The sequence below is a fragment of the Coptis chinensis genome, chromosome 7 (genome assembly GCF_015680905.1).
Source record: "Coptis chinensis isolate HL-2020 chromosome 7, ASM1568090v1, whole genome shotgun sequence".
NCBI lineage: Eukaryota > Viridiplantae > Streptophyta > Magnoliopsida > Ranunculales > Ranunculaceae > Coptis > Coptis chinensis.
Window position 1 is genome coordinate 68,135,881 of NC_141462.1, and position 13,690 is coordinate 68,149,570.

Below are 13,690 nucleotides of genomic sequence, written 5' to 3' on the forward strand. Positions count from 1 at the left end.
TCGCGCAGATCTTCACGCTCAACAGCTATAAATACCCTCCCCTGGAACTACGTTAGACCTGATTCTTCTCTCCCCCCATAATCGAGAGCAAGATACATAGGCAGTTCAGTCACAGAACAAACTCGGTCTCTTCCATAATTAATCCCATTTTCCCTCCTCACCTTGTATGTAAAGGAAAACCCAAAAGCCCCTTTACGCCTACCTTTTGGTGTTGTTACCTGGTGGTGCAACAAAGATGACGCTGAGCTTGTTGTTCTTTTCTTGGGTACAACCTCTAAAGCCCACAGCTGGTGAATTTACTGATTTCTTTCTAACTGGAACAAATAGTATATTCACTGGATTTTCCACTGAGTTTGTTGGGCGAGTTTGGGATTTGGAAGAAGATACTGCAAAGACTCTTGTTGCAAGTCAGACTGGAAATGGCATTGTTAAGCTAGAAGAAGGTGCTACCCTGCCAGTGCCAAAGGAGGTGGACAGAGATGGCATCGTATTGAATTGTGAGGAGGCTCCATTAGATGTCGATGTCAAGGATGGTGGACGTGTTGTTGTTTTGAACACTCAGAATTTGCCTTTGGTTGGAGAAGTTGGTTTTGGGGCCGACCTTGTCAGGATAGATCGCTCTTCCATGTGCTCCCCTGGCTTCTCTTGTGACTCAGCCTACCAAGTGACTTATGTTATTAGAGGGAGTGGTCGTGTACAAGTTGTTGGAGTGGATGGTAAACGGGTCCTGGAAATAACACTAAAGCCTGGAAATCTGTTCATAGTTCCTAGGTTCTTTGTCGTCTCCAAAATTGCTGACAATGATGGGATGGAATGGTTCTCCATTGTCACCACTCCCAAGTAAGCCATTCTTATTGTTATTTGCTTTTAGTGCGTGCAATCTATTATACCATCTGTTTCAAATACTGGACTACGTACTTTATGTTTTACTACTGCCTAAGTACAACCATAGAAAACATTGTCAGTAGCTAGTAGTAATGAGGCGAGCTCCTTGTGAAATTTGGTGGATGAAGTTTCATATTGGCTTGATTAATTTGACCCGCACTAATGTTAGATAGTGATAGCTATTAATATTGTCATTTTCAAATAAAGTTTCATTTGGCTTCACTGCTATATCAATTCAGAGAATTATCTCAATCTGAAGTGTTGCTTGTAGATAGTATATAGCTTTTCGAGTACAAGAGTATATTCCTTTGCTATTCGAATATTGACCCTCAAGACTAAACTATGGTGTACTACTTTTACCTTTTTCCTAACAATGGTGTTTGCTTCATTTATTTGCAGTCCTATATTCAGCCACTTAGCAGGAAAGACTTCAGTGTGGTAGGCGTTGTCTCCCGAAGTGCTCCAGGCATCCTTCAATGTAAGCCCTGAACTTGAGAAGCAGTTTACCCCAAAGAGACTTAGTGATGCCATCTTCTTTGCTCCACCAAAATGAGATAGAACCTGGCTATCTCTCCTACAAGTGCTTAGGAATAAAGAAGTAGTGTCTTTTCCACTTTCATTTTGTTCACCAGCGCAGAATTCTGGTTAGTATAGGTCGCACCTGGTTTGGAGAAGAGCTTTATTCGTCAATATATTATGACTTTAGATGGATTTTATCAAATTATACGCTTGATATTCCGCTCTCATCCCTCACATGTTTGGAACGTTTTGCCTCTCCTTTACTATTGGAAAAGGCAATATGATTTAAATTTAAGACATTCGCCATTTTGCGCTCTTTGAATGCTGCAACATTCTTATGCCTTCCCCAATTAATTCTAAACTATTAGTTTTTACATGTCCCAACAGCATACTTGTAATGGCAAATTAGAATATCTAATTAATCTTCAACAGAAAGTTTTTAGTTCCAAACTATTATTCATCAAATTCTAGTTCGTTGAGTCCCCAAGATCACTGGACATAAGTGTTTTCTAGTTATTGTATGGCTGAGCAAAGTCGGCAAACCACTGAGTGATTGGATCTGTTGTTTTTTTCATAAACATCAACTAACAATGTTATTGTGAACTGATTGTGATCTTGAGGTCCATTAAAGAGCCATAAATATGAAAATAAATAGAGAAATATGATTATATAGGCATATAGCAGATATTTGTCAAGGTAGTTGAGACTTTAGGTAACAGTCAGAGAGTCTACACCATGAAGTATCTTGTGCCTGGCATTCTCATTATCGGAAACATCTATTGACGAGACTCATTTCTGCATTAAACCTCTTGACGGATCTACAAAACCATTTGATAACAGGTGGAAAAAGACGAAACAAAACAATGATAACCATGGTTATGCTTGTACCATTGTGGTTCATAAAATTCTACCCTCAGCAGGACTGTAGTTTTGGATTTTACACATCAGGTGGATCTACATTAGTCACATTTACATGGAAGATTTTATCGATGCCTCTGACTTGGTATGTATTTATGTTCCTATCAACAAAACATTCAGTAAATATCAGATTAATCAGAAATTTAAGGACTTGGAATCTTTTAGGCCTCACATATATTAAAAATAAATAAACCACAAATTTTTTTCACAATGGCTACGAAGTGGGTGGCCAGTTATACCCATTCAGAATGGAAATATATCCAAGTAGTTATACCCACATAATTTACAACAAAGCATTCTGTGTGATGCCCGTCTCATGGCTATAAACATTTGCGCTACAACTAAGAATGTGATTGTGCATGCTCAGGCATGTGCGTGAATTCATAATTAAGATGAACAAAAGCTCTCTCAATCTCCGGCAGCTGGTCAAGCTTCTCTTGCAAGGATTTCCCGACGTCATGTGCCTCCCGCAAGGGCATATCAGATGACAAGACAATGTCAACATCAACAAAGTAGTGAGACCCAAAGGTGTAAGCATGTAACGCCTCCAAACCCACTATATCCTAACTAACCAGCTAAGAATATAATGAGTCGGAGAACCCAGCTACTTAACTGTCTTGACAAGTGCCAGAACAGTCAAGTAACCGGTTTACAAAATGAAACCATTACAATAAGTCAAAGACGGGTGATAACTAACAAATATAAAACAAAAACAAAGTGTCCAAATTCTAATCCGAATAATATCCCAATTTCTCTCTTCATGTGGTCAAAAATCAAACACCTGCAAAATCTGTAAGGGCGTAAAAAACCACGCGCCCTGCAAATAATATTCACGAACTAGTCTTTTCAAATATAAATAAAATATACCAAGCATATCAAATAAAATCGAGCCAACACACACTTAATTCCAAATACTGACCAATAGCAATGTTTCTCATCTATATAAGGTGTGGAAATCATAACTCCTTACCTAACACTAAGAATAGTAGCCTCAACCATTACGGGTAAACTCAACAAGTGCAACGTAAACAAATGATCATAAACCCTTATACATAATATATAACTCAAAACTCTGAAAATGCATCACCATCACCGTCATACCGATATACTTAAATCAAGCAATTACTCACTCATCACTACAAATCGGAATACAGAACCAAAAGAACAACATCACAAACGAAACAAGTTTCAGTTCAAACATGCGTTCAACATAACAAGAACCAAACTCAACAAGAAATTTACACTAGCATATTAGTTAACCTAGTCATGCATCCAATCTCAAAATAAAGTATACACACAGTAACAGTATTGAAAGTCGAAACTAAACTTGGTCATAGTTTATTTAAACGAAAGAAAAGCTTGTAGATATACTTGCCTTTATCTCTGATTTATAGAATGAGATATGTCTGTGTTTGATACCAAAAACAATCCTCTTGACTCAGATATACCATGTCCCAAACTCAGCAAAGTTAATCTCCAATTTAGCAACTGAATAACACACTACCAATTTTTTTTATTTCGATACAAAACCGAGCGAACACACGACCAAATAGCAATATAAGAACCACCATGTCAAACCCATATACATAGGGAAGAATCTTTGTAAAACAGCCCTAAGGTAACAAATAATATACATGACAGCGTGGGAAAGAGAGACGATATTCGGTGCTGTTTTTCTTTTGTTCTATCTCGAAGCTTAAAAAGGGTTCTGTTTTTTATTTCTTTTCCGTTTGTTCTCATCCAAAAATAGATATATGAGAAGAGAGCGAATTTGTGGACAGGTTTGTCCCAACCAGCAGTTTCTCATTGGTCCAAACCATTTTCGGGGCATATAAACAGTTTTTTCGAACAGAATAAACAGTCTTTTCGAGGCACTAACTCCACCAATCAGAACTTGCTGTCTTGTGGACACCAAATAGTAGTTTTGTCCACAAAGTTATTCTGTAAATGAGAACCGACCAAATAGGTGCATCCTTACATAGATTTCCAAAAATGGGCCTATGGGTCATCAACCAAAAAGCCCACCATACAAAATAAAACAGCCCAAATTAATATAATACAATGGACCTAATTACATAAACAAGTGGCTCAATAATATTTCTAATAAAGCCAAAAAAAATGGGGTTTCACAAAGCACGTACAGTATCGAAGTGTCTGATGGCATTCTCGTGGTTCCAGCACAGATACGTTAGTTTCTGGAGATACTCTGGGGCTGCTGACTTGTCTACCAGGGAGTTCACATTTTCCAGCACCGTAACCGACCATGTTCAGTTGGAGTACAATGCCAACTGCATGTGATAAAATGTCAGGTTATACAAACAAGGTTACCAAACTTGCACAAACAAGAACAATTCCGGACATGATAATTGTAAAGGTTATGTTTCATCTAACCTTACAGGTGTAGGTAATTTGGAGGAGATAGAATGGTTGATTAGGTTGGACCGAGTTCGTATGGACGAACTGCCTACGTATCAAGTTCTCTCTCTGGGGGGAACTTGAATCAGGTTTGACATAGTTCCTCATCCTCTTTATATAGTATAAGTATCCTTCATTCTGCACTACAGTACACACGTCCACATACCAGGTCGTATCTCCATCAGCTCATACCACAATGCTAGTACGTCGTAACAACCCAGACTCAGGTCGTCCCAAATCTCAGTTACAACCATATATGGAAGCAAATCATCTAGCGCAATCCTGGGGCTCAGTCAACGCACTAATCAAGGAGACATTAACTTTGTAACATCAGGAGTAATAGCGAATCATCAAGATATCACACAATGTGGATCTACATCTAATAACGGCCTAGAGCAAATATGGAAGGTCAGCTCAAATATCTATAAGTAGAGAGAGATGAACTACGTGAGGCTTAATTCAAGTTTACTCCAAGAAACTTGATATGTAGGCAACTCTGATCCCAAGAAGAATGCAGCCATTCCCTACCAAACAGAACTTCAAGTCGTTGTCCTTTAAACACCAAACCTCTATATATAGGCAAGGGGTTCGTGCCTCCGGCTCTCGTGCATCCAATCAGATCTAGGTCCTCAGGTCACTTGCGCACCATGATGACGAGTTAAGGACATTTATGGTGGAGCGTGCCTGAAGCTACGGTCTTGATGATGGTATTTAAGGCTTACGTTACTGACCGTTGGTGCGAGCGAGAATCTGGGAGATCACTGTTGGAGAGAGGTCGTTCATGTGTAGCGAGTCACTATGAAGCGAGCTCGTGTGACGAAGACTTTAGGTTGGTTGACTACTGATTAGTCAGATCAATCGCCATAGTTGAGTCGCTATGAAACGAGCTACGAAGACGAGGATCGAGGGTCAATCTGCATTCATGCTTGTGCTGGACACGTGCTTGATATTAATTAGATGTGAATATTACTCCCTCACATAGCCCCATCTCAGTAGGTCGTTATGCTCGTGTTATCGATCTGCTGAGAATTTGAAGTTATGCGCGTGGGCGGCACGTGGGACGTATGATTTGAAAGGTCGCAGCTGAGACGCCTCATTTTGTGGAAATATGTGGCACGCTAGGGTTAAATAAAATGATTGTGTTTTTTTCAAAAAATGAACCGGTGGGTGGCTTATGATATATGCCTAAGAGGTGAAGAGGTTCTCATTTGCTTCCCTTGAGAACGAGAGCTAAGGTTAGTTTCCGCCATCCTTTTCTTGTACTTTCCTTTCTGATAGCTTTACTTTTGCTCGGTTTTCTAGTCTTAGTCTTGGTTTGGTTGTTGTTGTGGGTTTGAAGAGATGACGAAGAATGTCTGATTCGGACAATACACAATCTAACGAAGTAGTGGTGGAGTTTGTAGGGTTTGAGAGTGACAAGTTTGTGAAATCTGACTCTATTGTGGCTGTAGCAAGTAGCTCTGGTCGTGATGACGTTTCTGTAACGAGTGCATTGCCTCCTAGGCTTGTAGATAGAGATGTTATAGAAAGCTTCGTAGAGTTGAGGGAAGCTTGCGGGATAACGGTGAGCGAACTAGCTATTTATGACTTGGGGCATGAGAAGAATGTGTTTAGCACCAAGTTCGTTCCTTGGAAGTACGGTGTTGTAGTTTGTGAGGGACAGTTGAGAGCTGGGATGAGGTTACCTTTTTCTAGGTTAACCTGTGATTTCTTGAATTTTTGTGAGAAGGCACCTTGCCAGTTCGTTAGCAATACGTGATGTTTGTTAAGGGTTTTTGATTTGTTGAATGAAGTTGGTGGGTATAGGATTGAGGTCGCTGACATTTTGGAACATTTTGATGTGAAGCGATCTAGGGCAAAAAACTTTAGTTTACAGACCTTGACTAAGAAGTCTAGCGTCCTGGATGGGGTTAGTAACGAACCCTGGGAGAAGAGGCCGTTGCTGGTGGATGGGAATTATTGTACCCCTGGGTTTAGTATTAACACTAGGGTTTGTAATTTTTCTGATATGTTCATGTTTTCTTTGTTGCGTGTTTAAAGCACAAGTGTTGTACCGAACTGACCTGTTACCTCACTGTTTTGCAGAGGTCGTTATATCCCGGAGAACAAATCGTGGGGTGATTGAGAAGTTCGCAAAATTGAGCCGAGCTCAGAAGAAGTCGTTGTTGCCTGAAGTAGCGAACTACTTTGTAGAGAGGGGAGGTAAGGAGATTCGTTTGAAGCGGAGGAATCAGAAGAAGCGAGCTAGGGGGTAATTGATAGTGAATCGTCAACTGAGTCTGTGTTGGAGATAGGGAACAGTGGTCTTGTCACAAGGGAGGAGAGGAATAAGAACCGTTATGGGACTCACGGGCGTCCCATGGGGGGAGGTGGGGCGTCTGGTTCCGGAAGAGGGTCTGTAAGGCGACCTGTCCAGGGTGGTGGTAGTGGTAATCAAGTCGCTCTACTGGAGGGGATGAGGGAGAGCTCTCCCGTTGAACTGGATGAGATCGGGTTTGAGGTTCGTCGACCGAGCGTTTTGTCGAAGCGGAAGGGGGATGAATCTGATCATCGGGTCGCCAAGCTAGTGAAGATAGTGGCCAAGTCCACTGGTGGGGGTTATGGTACCCAACCCAAGCGAACTGGCGGGAAGAGACTAGGACCACACGCTCTAGGACCATTCCCGATCTTGGAATCCCCGATCTGGAGAGTTTTGAGAAGGGATCTTCTTTGGCTAGAGCTGATGCTGGTGGAAAAGGGCAAGGGAAGGTCGGTGCCATGGACGCAGGCAAGACGACCTCCCAGAAGGGTGGAGGGGACGAACTGGAGAGGAACTGAGTGTACGTTAATCCCAGGTTGGGCAAGAAACATCTGGTGAAGAGGTCAGATTGTAGCTTCAAAACTGCACCTATTGCTACATGCTTGCTGGACGGGATTGTTCTTGATGGTGATCGGAAGGAAATGGATGGGAAAGAACTGGATGAAAACTTCAAGGCAGTGGATATGGCCGTGTGCTTGGTAAGTGTGTACGCTATTGTTATAGTTACTTAATTTGTAAGCATCTGTTGTAACCTTTGTTGCTATTGTGTAGCTTTTAGCTGATTATCAGAAATTTAAACAAATGGCTCAGATTGGTGAGTCTGAAAAGGTTGAGCTGGAAAAGGTCAAGGATGAACTGGCGATTGTTTGGCAGGTTCAAATGGTGGAGCAGGGGGAACTGGAGGAGTTGAAGAAGGTGCACAACAACATGTTGTTGGAGAAGATGACTAGTAGTAGCCTGATTATGGAGCTTCAGGAGAAGTTGGCTGCTGTGACTGATTATGCCAAGTTGTGCAAGGAAGTTGCTCATAGGGCTCGGCAGGCCTATGAAGGTTTGGCCCGAGACTTTGACGAACTAGAGCAGGAGTATCTTCAACTGAAGGAAGAGCATGAACATAGGACTCCAGGTTCACCTGTGACCAAATTACCTAGAGATTATATTAATGCTCCACCTGCCATCCCAGCTGTCCCTATGGAGCAATCTAAGAATGTTGTCATTGCTCCCGAAGCTGCTGCTCCTACTGCTGAAGTTGATGTGGGGACTGGACCCGTTGTTGATTGAGTCTTTGTTGAATGTTGTTTGATTCCTTCTTTGTAAGTTAGTTGTGTTCTTGAGTTCTCTTGTAAGCTGTTTGGAGGTGGTAAAGATACAATAGAACTAGTTTCCTTGGCTTGTCTGGGCAGTTCACCTTTATTTATTGTTGTATGGCCTATGACCCGATACATTCAGAGCTGATAACCTGGGCTTGCCTGGGCTCTCCGCCTTTATTATCTACTTTATTTCGGAACGAACTGGCTTCCACCTGAGTGGTAGTTCAGGCAGTTCGCTCTTTTACATCTATGAAATGCATGTTTATTTTCCTTGCTCTTTTTCTTGATGCCTTGAATGCATTTTGCCTGATGTTGTTACACTTGTATAGTTTTGTGTATTCCAACTGGTGAGAAGTGTCCAGGCTATGTAGCCTTTAAGCTCGATTGAGCGTCATGCTCTTAGAGAGCGTTCTTTGCTCGGTCACTTCTAGAGATGTAGGCTTCAACTAGTGGGGGGTGCTAAGGCTATGTAGCCTATGAGCTCGAGTGAGCGTCTTGCTCATAGAGAGCGTCCTCCACTAGGTCGGTCCTAGCATTGTAGGTTCCCATTAGTAAAGATCGAGAGGACGTTAGCACGTGTTTGCACATGTGAAGAGGCGAAACGTTTGTAAGCAGAAATAGTAACCGCCTTGTGTTGTGGAATTTGAAAAGGTGGCGGGTTATGCGGGACACTGGTTAGGGTTTTAATGTATTAATGGTATGTCTTGGGAAGTGAAACGGTTTACCCTAAAAGACTTTTTGTGAGGGGTTTAGGGGTAAAGGCTCATCACATCTCCCAAGCTATTTTCCCAAGTTAGCTTCCTATCTTATTTCCTTTCTTCTAGGGAGCATCAGGTTAGCTTCCGACTTCTCTTCATTTCTTTTCTTTTCTAATATGTAAGTTATGTATACTTGTTATATTTGTTCTTTAGTGATTGTTGGGTTGTCCCTGGAGTGTAGAAAGGCTAGGGCAGATGGTGATGATTTTGAATTCTTGCCATGCCGTTCGCGCGATCTGGGTGAACAGAAGGTGGTCGCTTCTGACACTAGGGCCAAGAAGTGTTCTAAAATTGTGGGTCACTCTACCTCTATTTCGCGCAAGCGGATTGGAGGTGTGGTGTTCAGGTGCCCGATCTCTAGGGGTGGGGCCGACCTGGGAGCTCGCGACCGTGCTGTGGTGGGTAAGGGAAAAGCTATTGTTGGAGAAAGCTTTGAGGCTGGGGCGTTGGGGAGGCGAGATGGCGACTTCATCTACACTGGGAAGACGGGGAAGAAGCGTGCAGTGAAATGAACTGACTGTAGCAGCTTTCGGTCGGCACCCATAGCTAATTGTCTCTTGGAGGGGAATGTCCTGGAAGGTGACAAGGAAGAGCTGGACGGCCAAGATTTGGATAAGACTTTGGATACCATGGACATGGCTTGATGTTTGGTAAACTTCTAATATTCTCTAGTCCAAGTTATTGGCGAAAGTAATATTGATGTTTCCATTTGTAGTTTCTTGCTGGGTATCATAAACTGAAGCACACGCCTAAGTTATGGAAGGTGTGGAAAATGACGTGAGCAAGATAAAGAAGGACCTATTGAGCTTGCAGCTCGCTCGAGAGAAGAGGCTGAGAGGAAGGAACTGGAGGATTTGAGGAAACCGCGCATCGACGCCGTGGTCCGAGGGTCGTTCTTTGGTCGGTTTGATGGTTGACGTAAGAAAGGCCGAGCAATGGCGCGAGTCCACCAAGCAATGCAAGTCGATTGCTCGTTAGGCTCAGCGGGCATATGACCGAGTGTGCCAAGATTAGGCGTTGCTGGAAGAGACGTACTTTGAATTGAAAAAAGAGCGTGAACGTGGGGCTCTAGGTATAAGTGTGATTGTCGTACCTAGGGATGCTAGTAACGCTCCGTCTACCAATACTGTTCCTGCTAATCGAGCTATCGTGCCTGCTGATGATAAGCAAGTGACTCCTGATGTTTGACCATTGCTTATGCATTTCTTCTTCTTTGGTGAGGTTTCTTTAAATGTTTCTCTAATTTTAGAGTTGTAAGTGGTTGTAAAACACTAGAACTGGTTTCCTGGGCTTGCCTGGGCAGTTCGCTTTTTTTAAATGGTTGGGGCTTGGCCCAGATACATTAAGAGGTGATACCCTGGGAAACCTTGGCAATTCGCTTTATCTATCGCTTTAGTTTTGCGATCTAGACGAACTGGTTTCCACATAAGTGGCAATTCAGTAGCTTTAAAGAACTGGTTTCCTGAGTGTGTTCAGGCAGTTCATTTTTGTACTTATGAAATGCAAGTGTACTTTGAAGTACGAACTTACTTTTGTCTGAATGCATGTTGCCTATACTTTCATAGGAATTTAACCTAGAACTATATATCCCGTTGCCTAAGAAGACATAGGATGCTATGAAGCGTTTGAGCGTACTGCTCAGGAGAGAATTTTGATTGTTCTTGAGAACGTTCTGCACTAAGTTGATCTCCGAGTCCGATGTTATCAACTGGTGAGAAGTGTTGGAGCTATGAAGCCTTTGAGCTCGAGTGAGCGGTGTAGCTCAAGTAAGTGTGTTGCTCTTAGAGAGCAGTCTTCACTAAGTTAATCCTAGCAATGTAGGTTTTGAACTAGTGAGAGGTGTGTTAGCTGTGTATCCCCGAGCTCGAGTGAGCGTTTAGTCATTCAGAACGTTTGAGCTTTGGAGAGCGTTTAAGTTCGTTTGGTTGTTTTGCTCTTAGAGAGCGTACTGTACTTAGTTGATCCTAGAAGTATAGGTCTCCAACTAGTGAGAAGTGTTAAGGCTAAATAGCCTGTGGGCTATGTAGCCCTGAGCTCGAGTGAGCGTTTAGTCATTTAGAACGTTTGAGCTTTGGAGAGTGTTTGAGTTCGTTTGAATGTTTTTGCTCTTAGATAGCGTTATGCACTTAGTTGACCCTAGAAATATAGGTCTCCAACTAGCGAGAAGTGTTAAGGCTAAGTAGCATGTGAGCTATGTAGCCCTGAACTCGAGTGAGCATTTTAATGTGGAGAACGTTTAAGCTATGTAGAGCGTTTTAGTTCGAGTGAGTGTTCTTGTGTGTAGACTTGACAACATTGGGATATTGCCGTTCATTAATGCTAAATAAAACTATATGGAAAATGCTAAGGGAAAGAATTCATGGAAATGGAATTTTTTTATTGATAAAATTTTATTAACAAGAAAGTATTCCAAGGATGTGGAAGTGCCTGTCCATCCTGGGTTTTGATCCAATATGCTCCATTGCCAACGACTCGTTCCACTATATAAGGGTCTTCCCAAGTTGGTGCCAGTTTCGAGTCATCCTTAGTCTTTTTCAAGACTAGGTCGCCTGGTTGGAAACTGCGAGGGTTAACTCGCTTGTTGTATGTCTTCTTCAGAGTTTGTTGGTAGGATGCCACTCGAATGGCTGCTAGGTTGCGTCGTTCTTCAAGTAAATCGACCTCACGAGCAAGAATGGAGTCGTTCTGTCCAGATTTGATGATCTCTGATTGAGTCGTTATAATTGTCAGCTCAGTAGGGATGACGGCCTCAGTACTGTAGCATAGTGAGAATGGTGACTCGCCTGTACTAGAACGAGCTGTCGTTCTATGATCCCATAGGATATTTTCTAGCTGCATTGGCCACTGGCTTTTGTTCTTTTCGATCTTCTTTTTCAAGTTTTCCAGAATTTCTTTGTTACTAGCTTCCGCTTGACCGTTGCTCTGAGCGTACTGGGGAGTGGAGAATGCATGAACGATCTTCCATTTGGCCAAAAATTCTTTGATTGTTTTTCCTTTGAACTGAGAGCCATTGTCTATTACCAATGTGTGAGGGAGGCCAAATCTGGTAATGATGTTGGTCTAAATGAAGTTTCTGACATTAGACTCTTTCACATGAGCCAAGGGAATCGCTTCCACCCATTTGATTAAGTAGTCTGTTGCAGCTAGGACAAACCGAAAGCTTGTGCTTTTATGTGGAATGAATGGACCCATGATGTCCAAGCCCCACATGTGAAATGGCCAAGGGCTGGCAATGTTATCAGTTCACGAGTTGGCTGAATGATGTTATGGCCAAATGTTTGGCACTTAATACATTTGAGTACATATTTCTTGGCGTCGATCTGCATTCGTGGCCAGAAGTATCCTTATGAGATCGCTTTGTGAGCCAGAGAACGACTTCCAGCGGATTTTCTGAAAATTTTGTCGTTTACAAGGCAGTAGCGACCTGACTGATATTGAACTTGTCTGGCCTTTGTGCAATCTGTTGGTGCCTTGTGGAGCTGGATATAATCTATGACAGGTTGCATCCATGTTTGACTCATCTGAGTGTCAGAGAGTGGGCATAGGTCGGTAACTTCTAGGACGTGCTCCTTTTAGTAAGCAGGTCGGTCAACTACTTTGATGAGTAGTTTCCTAGGGTCACAGTTCGGTGTTTGGGTCGCGAGGTAGGCCAAGATGTCAGCATGGCGATTCTTTTCCCGTAAGAAATGTTATATGGTGACTCTTTTGAAAGACGGTAATAATTGATCTACAACTTTAAGGTACTTAGAAAGGTTACCTTCATTGGTGGTATACTCATGGGCGACCTGGCGAACTACCAATTGTGAATCGCTAAGACCTTGAGCTTCCTGTACATCAAGGTTTAACGCCATACGTAGTCCCATGATCAGGGCTTCGTACTCCACTTCATTGTTAGAGGTCGCGAAATCTATGCGAACTGACTTTTCCACCATAGAGCCATCTGGTGACACTAGAACTACTCCGACTCCGCTGCCCCCTGGATTGCTAGCTCCATCTACGAATAGTGACCATACCGACGTGTCTAGTTGTTTAGAAGTCGGGGCGTTGTCTTATGGTTCCCAGTTCAGGTCGTCAACTGGGAAATCTGCTAAGAAATCAGTAACGACCTGACCCTTCTGAGAGGTTCTTGGGGTGAATTCAATGTGGTGTTCACCGAGTTCTTCTGCCCATACTGCCATGCAAGTTGTCTTGTTGGCTTTAAAAGTATTTTCTTTAGTGGCAGGTCGGTGAGCACTTTGATTGGGTGTGCTTGAAGTAAGGGTGGGTAATGGGCCGGGTCGGGCTAGCCCGGCCCTAAACATTTAAAGCCCTTCAGATATTAAGGCCGGGTCGGCCCGACCCTAAAGTCAGCATAGGGTTGGGTCGAGCCGGGTCACACGACTAAATCTCAAGCCGTGACCCTACCCTAAGCCCTCTTTAAAGTCTTTAGGACCGGGCTTTAGGGCCGGGCATATATATTTTCTTCTTTTTACTACATCATTGTTAAAACTCATTTATATTACAAAAATGTACAATGATCAACAAACTCAAAGTCCCACCAATCTAGTAATAATCCTGGATAAGTCTAACAATTTAAAATGCACATC

At 42.6% G+C, this 13,690-nt stretch overlaps 1 long non-coding RNA gene and 1 pseudogene across 1 annotated transcript; one reads left to right on the plus strand and one right to left on the minus strand.

Annotated features, from left to right (window-relative positions):
* The first annotated feature begins 208 nt into the window (after positions 1–208).
* On the plus strand, positions 209–1,497 carry LOC147488524 (glutelin type-A 2-like; annotated as a pseudogene).
* Positions 1,498–2,464: 967 nt separating this feature from the next.
* LOC147488525 (uncharacterized) lies at positions 2,465–4,238 on the minus strand. The gene is made up of 2 exons (XR_015201100.1): positions 3,698–4,238; positions 2,465–3,112 (listed from the first exon to the last, which is right to left on the minus strand). It is a non-coding gene; the product is annotated as an uncharacterized LOC147488525 (long non-coding RNA).
* Between the last annotated feature and the right edge of the window lie 9,452 nt (positions 4,239–13,690).